Consider the following 13,917-nt stretch of genomic DNA (forward strand, 5'->3'; position numbering starts at 1 on the left):
CAACTCATGCTCCGGAACCGAGCAATCGAGCAAGTTATAATGCAGTGGAAGCACTTTGGGCCCGACGAAACTACATGGGAGATGGCTGATCAAATGCGGGCTATATATCCTTCATTATTTGTGGTGAAGGCAAATGAGTTTTGGTATATGTATATATTTATGTATGATTTTTATCATAAATATCACAACAAGTTGTGTTATAAAGCTCCATTAAGTGGTATCGGTGTCATGTTGTTACATTTGTCATGTTGGTTTTTCTTTTCAGAAGGTTGATATTGTAAATATTGCATCGAGCTAAGTTATAAATATCCATGGGTAGTACGTTATGGTTTCAGTTGCCTTGCTGGTTGTAGGTGTCATAGAACACCGAGGATGAAGTTACCTTAAAGGGGAGGGGTCTGTAACAACCTCGGGTCAAAATTTCATGTAATAAAGTTAATAAAGGAAAAATAAGACCAAGGTCATGGGACATGTATTCCAAGTTGAATGTTGGGTAAAGCATCCTAGTGGGTGTTCATTTGGTAAATTATAGCTAAGAAAATTGACAAAGGTAATGGAAAAGGCATTGAAAAGTCAAAGAAGCATTGATTGGCATATTATTTATGAAAATAATGGAAAATAGGAGAAAAGGAATGTGAAATGACGCAGGTTGCATGTTAGGAGAAAATTGAAGGAAAATAATATAAATTGAAGAAAATAGAGGCCTCATTGATAAAAAGGCTTCTGAGGATCAGTTCACAACCTTGTGTCATTTCAGTTTTGGATCTCTCTTTCTATTATCTCATACTCTCACACACTTAAATAACTTTTGGAGCACTCTAGTATTGGAAAAAGGAAGGTAAAGGAAGGACAAGGAAGTAAAGGGAAGAAAAGATCAAGCAAGGAAGAGTTGAATCAAGCGGCTACCATCCGATTACTTTGCAAGTATCGAGTTGCATGTATGATTTCCTTGCTAGTTTCGGCATGCATGGTACATGCATGTGTGTATTTGGTTGTGGGTTTGGCCAAGCGTGATAGTGGTTTCAGCCTTGCCTTGCGATTTATGGATATTCATGGTGTGATCGGATTCTTTCATTTGGTTGAGTTGGATTGTCGAACAGTTTTGGAACTGGGTGAGGTGGTCTAAGGAAAATTCCCAAGGGCCTATGAATCCCTTAACCAATAATGGAGGGATACACGGTGAAGCCTGAGGGTGGAGATGGGAAAATTCCTCAAGGTATTGGTGAAGGAGGCATCCATGCTTGTTTAGGCCTAGTAATCCCTTGACCAGTAATGGTGGAATTGCAGTAAAGCATGGTAGTGTATGTTTCTTTGTTTGTGCCTAGGAATCCCTTGACCAATAATGGCAGGATATACAGCAAAGCCTTTTTTTATAGAGGATTTGGGCCTAGAAATCTCTTGGCAGGTAATGGCGAGATATGTGGTAAAGCTTGAGGAAGACCTGGTTGTTTGTTGTGAGTCCCACATTCATGCTTGGAATATGGCACGAGGGTGATTGGCTGAAAGAAAGATTTGATTCAGCCCAATATATGGTCGAGTGGTACGTGGAAGTCCCTGACTTGGTTGGCTTTTGCATATGTTAATAAGATCTCTTTCCCCCTTGTATTTCATGAGTATTTATACTTGTTATTATGTGTCTTTGATGGTTGTTCTATCATTGTTATTATTCTTGTTATATGTTGGTTATAAGCATCGCTTTATGACAAACTTTAGTATGCCTCTCATCATGTTTTGATTAGTAAATGAATGGTTAATGAATGCATGACCTAATAGATGATATTGTAGCTATTGTGAGAGGGCATCAGATCTTTTTGATGATTCTCACGTAAGTATGAGACCCCTATGTTCATATTTGCATTTATAACTTGTAGATTACATGTTCATGATGTGTTTGACAAAATCTATGTCGTGGTTGGGATGGGTCAGGTTAAGTCCTTGATAAAGTTTTGAATTAAAGGTTTTGACTTTGTGTCATTTATCATTTTTTATAGTTTCATCAAGTTATTGGTATAGGTCTAGATCCTAGCCCTTAAAAAGTGGCTCAAATCTCGGTGTCCCTGGCACATAAATGAGTAATTTAGTCTACATTCGCTGGGAAGCAGGCTTATGGGAGTGACTGGAGGGTTACAGTCGTTGGCTTGCCTTGTCATGGGAGCGACTAAGAGTCCAGATCATTAAAAAGTCAAGTTAACTCAAGGGCTGGGCACCTGGAGTGGTTGGTTAGCTCCTGGGGGTGTTCTAGTTCCTAAGGGTGGCTAGTAAAGTTTTGGTTGGACGATTCCACTTCCTTAATTGTACCTACAAGGTTGAGTCATATCAGAGTAACTCTTCATCACATATTTACCCCAGTGGACCAATCAGCTTGGGTAAGTGTGGGAGGAGGTGGTTACAACATACATGGTGATATGGTCTAAAGGTCCGACCCTTAGGGCTATGGCATTGATTTAGCGCATACACAAGGTCAACTCTAACCTCAAATCTAAGTACCCTTTGATACATACACACACACACACACACATATATATACTATATGCTATATTGGCGCATCCTCGTGACATCACACACACACACATATATGTATTTGTGGCCCTCCACTGCTCAATGGACCCAATCAACCGACACAAACAATGGCTAGCAGCGATGGTGCTTCCCCGTGGAGATCTGATGACCCACTTTTATTCGCTTAATCCAACAGCTACCGAGACCTGCTACTCCCAACTATGAATGAATCTCCACCATGCGTGAACCATAATGGTGGCATACATGGACCTTTGACCATATGAAAACCCAAATAACATGACCAGATCAACAGGTATCATCCAATAGTACTACCCCCCCTCCCCCCCCGCCCCCCCCGCTAACGTCATAGGGGCACATCGCACTATCTTAATTCTGCTTCACGATTCTGGTGTATAATCTGGTAGTCTTTTGCCCTTCAACACATCCAATGTCCACCATTCAATAGAGAAACCCCACCCCCCCCTGCGCCCCCCATTGACGTCACGGGGGGGGTCGCGTTATTAGCCACTAGCATCGATTTCGAGAAGCAATCCCTTCCATCCATTTGAGGCTGGCTTCTACCCTCGGTCAATGTGTAATACACGGGGAAGGCCCAGACCTCCAACTAGGTGAATATATGGGGACGAGCCCCAACCCATGACTTAGAACATACACAGGGACAATCCCCGACACCTGACTTGACACATACATGGTGATATGGTCTAAAGGTCTGGCCCTCAAGGTTATGGCCAATTTAGCACATACACAAGGTTGATCCCAACGTCAAATCTGGGTACTCTTTGATATATATATATATATATATATATTAAATACATAGCCATCTATATGTTATTATGTATGTCCCGAAACCTCTTGGCACAGACCTATGGCTAATTGGACATTACAGGGTCGTTGCAATTAAGATATTTTGCCCTTGTGCTATTATCATAATAGTTGATTGTTCACATGCTTGTGGCTAAGAAACGCAGGCGTTGAGCCCATAACCTCAACACTTAAATCAACAACATTTACACATAGATACATACATATTTTCTATAAGTTATGCGTAAGTCTTCATCTTGCATGCAGTCACTGGTATGAACTCCATACACTCTTACAATCCTTTCAGTGAGATCCATACACCTCTTTATATTAATTGTGCCAATAAATTACTAATACCGTGAGGATGATATAGGTTTCTGTGTACAGGTCTATTATGTCTTTGAACCATCATTGGTTTAGTTCATTGGTCAAGTTCAAGGATCAATTAAATTAATCCAAATTTATATACTTGTGCCTAGTGTTTTTCTTACACCAACAACACTGTTAGAATGATTTTGTGCATACAACATTAATGTAGATATATAATTCCCTACATAAAGAATGTTAATGCATAATCACATCCACAACGAACTAGTTAGCGGGACCTCACTCTTCTCATTCATAAGTAAACCATGCACCATTCAGGCAATCAATAGAAAGATTAACTTAATAGTCTAACCATACATTTAATAGCACAAGTTACATATGCAGAAACTTATCCTCGATTGACACTGGAATTATTAATATTATTATATAGTTAATATATTATTAATAATGTATTGAGTAGGTATACTAATACTAATAATATTAATAGTATGATGATATATTTAAAATTATATATACTAGAATCTTTTTAGATTTATCTTATATCTATTAATTAAGAAGAAATTAAAAGTTATAATATTAACATATTATATTATTATAAAAGTATAATAATATAATGATGATAATATTATACTAAAGTTATTATTAAAGGTAATAATATATATATTAAATATTAATTGGCGTAATTACTAGAATTTTATTAAAATGGTTATAAAGTTATTATTCATGGTTTATATTAATTCTATTTAGTTAATTTTATTATTATATATTAATAATTTTATTAAAGTGTTAATTCAAAATTATTATTGAGAGGGATGGAAAGAAGAAAGGAAGGGGAAGGATATTACAAGGAAAATGTAAGGAAGTAAGGAAATGGGGTAGGATCTAAGAATTTTTGAGGAGGGGAATGCAACAATTGTTGATTTCATACTCATTGTCTTTGTTTAGATTGTTAAGATTTTTGATGATCTCCAAAGCTTCTCTAAAGCGTCTTTTTAAATAATGGTTTTCTCTGTCAATAATCTCAGTGTTCTCAAGGTCCACAAAATCCACAAATATGGGATTCCCTTAAGACCTATTGTCAACACTATTGGCTCCCCCACTTATGAACTTGCAAAATATGTCTCTAAGATCCTTAAGCCCCTTGTAGGTAATTCAGATTCTTTTATCAAAGATTCCAGTGAATTTGTGAAGATGATTGAGAAAGAAAAAGTTGAGAATGAAGATCGTCTTATCAGCTTTGATGTGGTCTTTATCTACATTGTTATTCCTCTTATTGAAGCCATCAATGTTATCAAAGAAGTAGTCAATCCTCAAACTGTTAATCTTGTTAAGGTTTGCTTACGGTCTACCTTTTTCAACTTCTAGGGTAAGTATTATGAACAAACCATTGGAGTAGCAATGGGTTCCCCCTATCTCCCATTGTAGCAAACCTTTTCATGGAAATTTATAAAAATCAAGCCCTTGAATCTTACCTGTTGAAGCCTAAGTGGTGGAAAAGATATGTTGATGACACCAATGTCAAGTGGTCTCATGGTGATATTGAACTTGAAAATTTTCTCAACCACTTAATATTATATCTAAGAACATTAAATTTACCATGGAGACTGAAGAAAACAATAGCATACCTTTCTTTGATGTGTTGGTCACCAAGAAATTTGATGGAACCTTAGGACACCAGGTCTACAAAAAGAAGACTCACATTGACAATTACCTCCATGCAAATTCCCACCATCACCCCTCTCAAATTACTAGTGTTCTTAATACTATAGCCATAAGAGCCCTTAGAATTTCTGACATTGAACACATTGACCAAGAAAAGAACCATCTGATCAAGGCCTTCAAAAATATTGGCTACAAAGAAGAAGAAATCAGAAAAGATTTCAAAAAGGCAAAGAAAAGAAGGCTCCAACCACGTGAACCCCAACCACTATGCAAAAGAATTTATCTTCCATACATCAAAGGTGTGACTGATAAAATCGCCAAAATTCTAAGAAAGAAGAACTTCTCCATTGCTTTCAAACCTATGAAAACTATCCATTAGGAAATGAGGTCCGTCAAGGATCATATTGACCCACATCAACACCAAGGGATCTATAAAATAACATGTTCCTGTGGTAAATGCTACATTGGGGAAACTGGAAGATCCTTTAGAATCAGAATGAAAGAACATGTTGTTGATATTAGACATGAACAATTTCGCTCTTATGCCTTCACCGAGCACTTCATCAATACCAAACACCATATAAACCTTGAGAACACTAAAATTATTGCTAGAGAAAACCATTATTTAAAAAGACGCTTTAGAGAAGCTTTGGAGATCATCAAAAACCCTAACAATCTAAACAGAGACAATGGCCTTGAAATCAACAACTGTTGGATTCCCATCCTTAAGAATTCTCAAATTCTTAAGTCCTACCCCATCTCCTTCCTTCCTTCCTTACCTTTTCCTTGTAATATCCTTCCCCTTTCCTTCCTTCTTTCCATCCCATGCATAATTCTTAATTAACACTTCAATAAAATTCTAATAATTAATAATAAGATTAATGAAATAGAATTAATATAAACTACGAATAATAACATTATAATTATTTTAATAGAATTCTAGTAATGGGGTCAATTAATATTTACTATATATTAGTACCTTTTTTTTGTAAGCTCGGTAGGACTACATCTTCATCATGTCCAACTTCTCACCCCGATCGAGGGGATAACACAAGATTCGAACCCTAAGACTTCTGGTTTTGAAACTTCATTTCCAAAATCATTGCCAATTAAACTACCCAATCAGACAATATATATTATTACCTTTAATAATAACATTAGTATCATTATAATACTATACTTTTATAATAATATGATATTTTAATATTATAACTTTTAATTAATAGAAATAAGATGAATTTAAAAAGATTCTAATATATATAACTTTAAATATATCATTATATTATTAATATTATTAGTATATCTACTCAATGCATTATTAATAATATATTAATTATATAATATATTATAATTCCCCTAACAAATTATTAAAAATTTATTATTAGAGTTTTATTGAAGTCAACATTTCTTTATTTTTGTTATATATATATATATATATATATATATATATATATATAATTGTTCTCTTGACACTATTTCTTTACGGAATTATGTCATGATGATGGATCCACTTATGGACACAAAAAGTAGACATTTCTAGAAAATTATTGTTTTAAATCCAAACTTCTAGACTGGAAATTTATAATTTTCTTTAATATTTAACAGATTGAAATATCGTAGTCTAACTAGAGTGCTTTTTTCCCCTAAAAATCATGAAAATTCTGACAATGTTTTGATAAATTCCAGCAGGGATTTTTGTTTAAAGCTGTTAAATTTCAAGATTTTGGGTGCCTCGAAGGTTTTTGATGGTGTTGAATCCATTGCCACCTTCAAAAACATGATTTAAACACTGCTTCTACAAGATTTGTTGAAATATTTTTGCCCGGATTTTGGCCAGATGTGGTCGTCCAAGCAATTCCTCTACCTCGATAAACTTGTCCAATTGAAATTAATATAAATTATATTAAAACTATTTAATACTTAAAAAATAAAAATCATCTTAATTTATTAGAAAATTATTATACAAAAATTTAGATATTAAATAAAATTCATATTTAATTTTTTAAAATATAATACGATTATATATTAATATCATAATTGTAATATTTTTAAATTTAAAATTAAGTATATCAATATTAGTATTTCAAATTATTTTTACAATTATATAGAGACTTTTCTCTTTGTATTTATGTTTTTTTATTGCTTTTCGAATTTTGATATATGTCATAGTGTATTGTAATCACTTTAAAACTAGCATTTGCACCAAAAGGGTGCAAAGACATGCCGATAGAAGTGTAGATGAATGTAGAGTGACGTAGAGGTAGCACTGTAGGAAACAAGGATGTGGATGTGGAAGGCATGAGGAATCAGGAGGCTAAAGTATTGGTAAAGTAGAGCTTTCCAAGTGGGTAAAAGTGCATTATAGAATTTGCAATATATCAAATTTCTATCACCAAACTCATAACTAAACTAGAAGCAATCTTTGAGGAGACATCACTGTGATATTCTATAATCTTCTCTGAACAACGTCCTGGAGATTATGATGAGGAGTTGTTTGGATGGGGGAGAAAAAAACAATTGAGAAACACACATTTCATGGGGTGCTCAAAAGCCTAAACGAATTGAAATGATGTCCTTTGTTGCAATTTAAGGAATCCCTGAGTATTTTTATCAAGTTGTGATTTTTTGGATGAGCAATAAGTGGATTACATACTCCCATATATATAGTCAACGGATATATCTTAAAAAATAGGAGCAGAGCAATTTTGAGTAGATCTCAAGGCTAACACTGGAAAGAAAAATGGTCTGTGAGTTTTATCTAGTGTTAAAGACTCTCAAATAAAACTTTTGAGAAATCGTTGGTTGTAAATAGAATATTCCATGTACTTTTTCTTCCCGAGAAAAGGAGTGGCATAAGCCTAATATTATAATAAGGCTACAACCTAGAACACCCTCTACGCTCCACAAATTTCTTGGAGCCCAGTTAAGCAATATTGTAAATTAAATTATTTAGTAGGAGTTATTTCAATTCATTAGATGTCAAATTTCAACACTGTAATAAAAGTCTCTTCAAAGTTAGAACTTAGGTTTTCCTTAACAAATAGTCTCATATATGTTGTGTGGTAAATATTAAAACATTACATAAATATTGCACTAATTGGAAAATTCTTACCATATTTCTTTAGTCATCATCATTAAGAAATATGCAATTTGTACTTGTTTCTCAAAGAAAAACCATGTCCCATCTTAATTTTTTTTTTTTTAAACAACTAAATTTTTATGTGAAAATCTTGTCTCAAAAAACATTGTCTCAATTTTAATTTAAATAAATTTCCATTCGAAAACAATTTCTCAACTTAAATTTAAATAATAAATTATTATATATAAAAATTTATTGCTCCTTTTAATAACCAACTAAATTGTTATCATTGTTTCTTTTGACGACTAAGTCAATCATCACAGTGCAACGTCGACACTACTCACTCACTATTAACTTAGCATAACAAACATGGAAAAAAAGGAAGTATACTTTTCTTCTTGCCTCATGTGGATGTTATTTTCTCTTTTTGTAAATGTAATTTGAATGTTGTTCAAATGGGATATCTGAAAGTGCGATTTTTTTCGATATGCATAAATAGTTGTGTGTTCTCTATAATTTGCAGGTTTTTAACAGTATTTTGTGTTGGAAAGGTTTGGGTTATGGCTTCTTCGAGGAAGGGAAGCTCTGTGAAGAGTGTTTCCAATGCGTCCCCTACAATCGCGTTTAGGTCTCCTGATGTAGCTCCAGAAATAAATAAGCATAAGGAAGAGAATGCATGTATAAGGGAAAATGACAGGAAAAGCCCCGCGGGAAATAACCCCGTGGCTATGTCTAGAAACATGAACGTGAGTCAAGTTCATAGAGGTGGAAGTTTAAGTAGGTCGGAGAACACCGGTGTTCTGATTAGTAACAGGAAGTTCAAATCTTTGGACGATATCGATATGTCGGTTCGAAACAAGAATATGCAATCTCATAGAGGTAGATCATCCCCAAATTTATTAGCAAAGAAAAGCGTTATGCAATCTCATAAAGCTAGATCATCCCCAAATTTATTAGCAAAGAAAAGTGTTTGGACTGCACCAGATGCAAAAACTCTCCATCCCTGAAAATAAATCTTTTAAAAGGCCCCCATTGGTGAAGAATCCTTCAACTGGAACCGTTTTTTCCAAGACAGATCAGAGGGTCAAGCAACTCAATAGTAAATTAAAATGTTCCCATGATCCAATTTCATCAATTGATTCAGTTGATATTGATTCTGATCTTGTCACAGACAGAGCGTATGAGCAGGCATTGGTAGAGTTGAATTTTCTTCCTGAGGGTCTCTCACCTGAAAAAGGGATCATCACTAAGTGGGTTGTTGCACCGGAGAAATCAGAAATCGCGCCTACTTTTAAAGGATTTCAGACGTTTGATGGATCCAAGTCCAATCCAATTGAAGAGGCATCGCTCGTTCTCAATGAATCAACTAAGGATTTGTCTGCAAATATGGTCGAGAAGAAAGCAGAGACTATGTATGAACACATTGATCTATTTGAGAGATTGCCAATTAAGAACACACTACAGGATGAGGTTACAAAAGAACATGAGATACTCGGGGAGTACGTCAAGATGGATTCAATATTCCCTCTCTAGTTCAGTCCCAGACAATATAATTATCCTGTCAATGTTTACCAGGATCTGTTTCAGACCAAGATTTGGCAGGCGACTTTGGAGGAAAGTGTCTCAGATGAGAAATGTTTCACATGCACTTCCGAGGAGAGTACCTCAGATGGTAAATGGTCCACATATAGTTCTTCTGAGAGTTCTTCAACACTACAAAATGAGTTGAGTAGCTACCTAGGAGAGAAACATTATTCTCTGCAACATCAAGATTGTGATAGCATATCATCTTCTGAGAAACACTATTCCTTGCAGCATCAAGATTGTGCTAGCATATCATCTTCCGAGAAACACTACTCTTTGCGACATCAATATTGTGATAGCATATCATCTTCCGAGAAACACTACTCTCTGCGGCATCAAGATTGTGATAGCATATCATCTTCAATCTTGACACTTGATTTGGAAGAGATGGACCTCGGAAACAGTTCAAATGGAATGAATGTTGATAGTTTTGAGAGTGAAGAAAATAAAATTGCTCACCATCTTGTTGCTTTGACTACTTGTGGATTTGAGGGCTTCACTTCAGATGTCTCATTAATGCACTATAACCCTTCTACTCTTATTAGCAGACTTCCTCTTAAGCATCTAGACTACGAAGAAGAAACAAGCTTGAATTTCTCCTTGGAAGACTCTATCACATAGATGGGTGTAGAATTTGGCTATTTGAACTCCAATGCAAGTAAAGATATTGAGGACAACAGCAATCAGGAGCCACTCTTCTGGCCTCTTAACCCTGATTCTTATTGGCATGATAATAACGATATCAAAAGTTTACAGTCTATAATGGACTCTAAGTGTCAATTGAAGGCTACAAGGACAAGTGTTTCATCGAGAAATACAAGTTCACTATCATTAGATAACTTTGAACGGTAGGGTGGAATGTTGTCTTTCTCTGACAGGAAAGCAGCCTCACATGGTGATGGATGATGGGCCTCCAAATTAGACATAAATTAAGGCCCATCTAACCATGCTTCAGCACGTTAAATTTATCTTTTTGCATTAGATAATTTATTTTTAACTTTAATATGTTCATTAGGAAGGTTTATGGATAATTGCATATTTGTGCCTAATATTATTTATTTTGTGGAATATTGTGAGAATATTGGGCAGATTATGAAGATTTGGAGGAGGAGATAATTTAGGGACTTTCTTCCTACTACAGGAGGATCAATATTAAATAATAAATCAATAATATATTCTGAAATTATTGCACAGATTCTGGAGCTCCAATGGTTGAGAAAATCTAGGAATTTGTTCTGTGTCATTTAATGCAGATTCCTAGTATTGGGGACCAAATCCACTATTTGAGGGATTTTGGTGGGGAAAGCTTCCTCCTTTCATGGGGAATGCTTCCTCCTTTCATGGGGAATGCTTCCTAATCATTTTGTATAAGTACCAAGTTGAATTTTCCACTAGGGGTTGATTTGTCTTAGTCTTCTTGTGGAGAGAACTCATATTTTTGCAGCTCCACTTTCATTTCTTGCAGGGATGTAATTGTATTGATGGAAATAATGAATATTGTTGCCACGTTAAGATTCTAAATATTGGTCTCCTTCATATGACTCTGAGTTTCCTTGGGCTTGGCCATCCCAGGAGCCTCAGAGCACTTTTATATCATTTACTTTTCTTCTTTTCACTTCTTATTCACATGCATCTCTTTGTTCTTGTTATTTCCTATTTCTGCATTTTGTATTGATGATTCATTATTGTAGGATTGAGTTAAATGGTTGAAGTAAGTTCTTTTGCAGGATTACAAGCATCATTTCATCCTTGGGACATCTTTGGAAGGTCATAGTAATCATTGACCTACTTGGATTAGTTTGATTATTCCCAAATCTAGATTTCTAGAAGTCCCTTTTGACAAATAACAATAAATTTCTGCTATTTTTTCGAACATGCTAACGAGATTCAATCGAGTTGATTCCACTTGCATTATATCACAAAAAAATTCTAGTTAATAACAAAACTTACCCCATTGAATTTTCACTTGATTAAGTTAGGAATTTGATAGATTTACTAACTCACTAGTTCTTGAATTTCTAGATTTTAGAGTAGTAATTTTCTATTATTTTTTAGCATGGGTTAACGGAGGTATTTTTGAGTGATTCCACTTGGAATGGAGACCTAATACATCCTAGTCAATAAAAAAAAATTGTCCTATCCAATTTGGATTTTATTTGCTTGGTCATTCGGTGAATTATAACTTCCTGTAACAAATCTGTAACATCCTGTAGTAGCTACAGGATCTCCTGTAGTAGTCTTCCAACATGTATATACTTGCCCAAATTTGCTCAAGAAGCTTGGCTTTGGTCCCTTAGGGTTGAATCATCACCCCTAGGCTCTAAATCAATGGTTCAGGAATAATAAACACCAATTAGAACATGCCTTTTTACAATATAGATGAGGCCTATTTATTTGAATTCATGCTCTTAGGATTTCAATTACACTTTGTTGTTCTTACCTAGGATTAATTTCTTTTCCATTTCGAGCATTTCCATTTCTGAAATTAGTTTAGGATTTGATTTTATTACATTCACTCCATTACATCATGACAACGAAGGAAGGGCACATTGTATGTTGCACATATAGTGTCGATACCTCTTAAGTTTGTACGAACCTCGGGTTGATAATTAAAGTTGGTGGCTTGGGAGTTGCAACATTCTTGTTGCAATACTGAGGCTCGTCAATGGAAGCATTCCATATTGTAAAGTTAGATATTTCATTCATCCATCTTCTGAAGGTATAACTTCTAAGTCTGCATCCCAATTACTAAATGATATGTCAAGAACGAAGTTTGGTTATCAAAACCAAGGCTGCTCACAATCAAAGGTGGAATCTGATGGTCAATCAATGGGTGAAAATCAATTTTCTTCAATGGGTAAAATAAATGATTCTAACAAGAAATTTTCAACATTGCTTAGTGTCAATGGCATAAGTACAGAAGCTCAAGCTCATTCGCAATTGGTAGGTGGTAGTAAAAATATTTCTAAGTTGGATTCCTCAGCTCTATCAAGCCACATAAAAGCAAGCAATATTAAAAAGGCCAAGCATTCTATTCCACTAGTTTCAAGTAAATTATCCCTTGATAATAGTGCAAAATGGCCTGATGAAAACAAATGCAATCACTTTAAAATAATTGATATCAAATGCAAACAAGGGGAGAGAACATCAAGTTCAACAACATTAATTGAAGGTTGTCGTAAAGAAAGTGAAGAAATGAAGGATGACTATTTAACTCCATGTAGTGAGTGTGTGAATCCAGGGAATGATAGGTGGAAATCAACAACAGGTGAACCATTTTACAACATTCCAAAGTTGCTCACAAGATGCTTTGAATCAGGTGAGGAATCAATTGAGATGCTTGTTGGTATGAAAGAATTTGATGGCCAGGAAGGTATTGGAGCACTTACAAGTGAAATGATACCCTTTCCATCTGAATCTGGTCAAAGAGAAACATTTTGTTCCAATGTTGACTGTGCTATTCAGCATGGAAAAGTGCAGAATGTTTCTACTACCTCGAATGTTGAAGGACATGATGAAAGCATAGACTTATCGTTCATAGAAAACATTGTAGTTCTTTATAAAGATACTAGGTTGGATTTATCATTAGCTTCATAGACCGACACAACAATAGTGCCACTGGAGGGAGCAAAAAAATTCAACTTTGGAAATTCAGCCACTCTTCAGGAGTTGGAAGGTAATGTTTATGTTTGCTCTGTATATGACTTTGGTCCAACTCGATGCAAATCTGATTTGAAAATTTTTGGATGACATGGAATCAAGTTCAACAATTAAAGGATTGTTGTATTCAATATTATGGACAACCAACAGGTAATAATTGAGTAGATTCAATATGGAATTATGGTATTCTTTCTTGCATCGATTTTGGTTGGAGGTTAGAAAGCAATCTGTCAGCATTAAATCTAGACCAAATCACAATAAACTCAATGGAGGATGAGTCATTG

Source organism: Pinus tabuliformis, chromosome Q, assembly GCF_031772625.1.
Source record: "Pinus tabuliformis cultivar Carrire ecotype Pingquan chromosome Q, CPIR1, whole genome shotgun sequence".
NCBI classification, from domain to species: Eukaryota; Viridiplantae; Streptophyta; class Pinopsida; order Pinales; family Pinaceae; genus Pinus; species Pinus tabuliformis.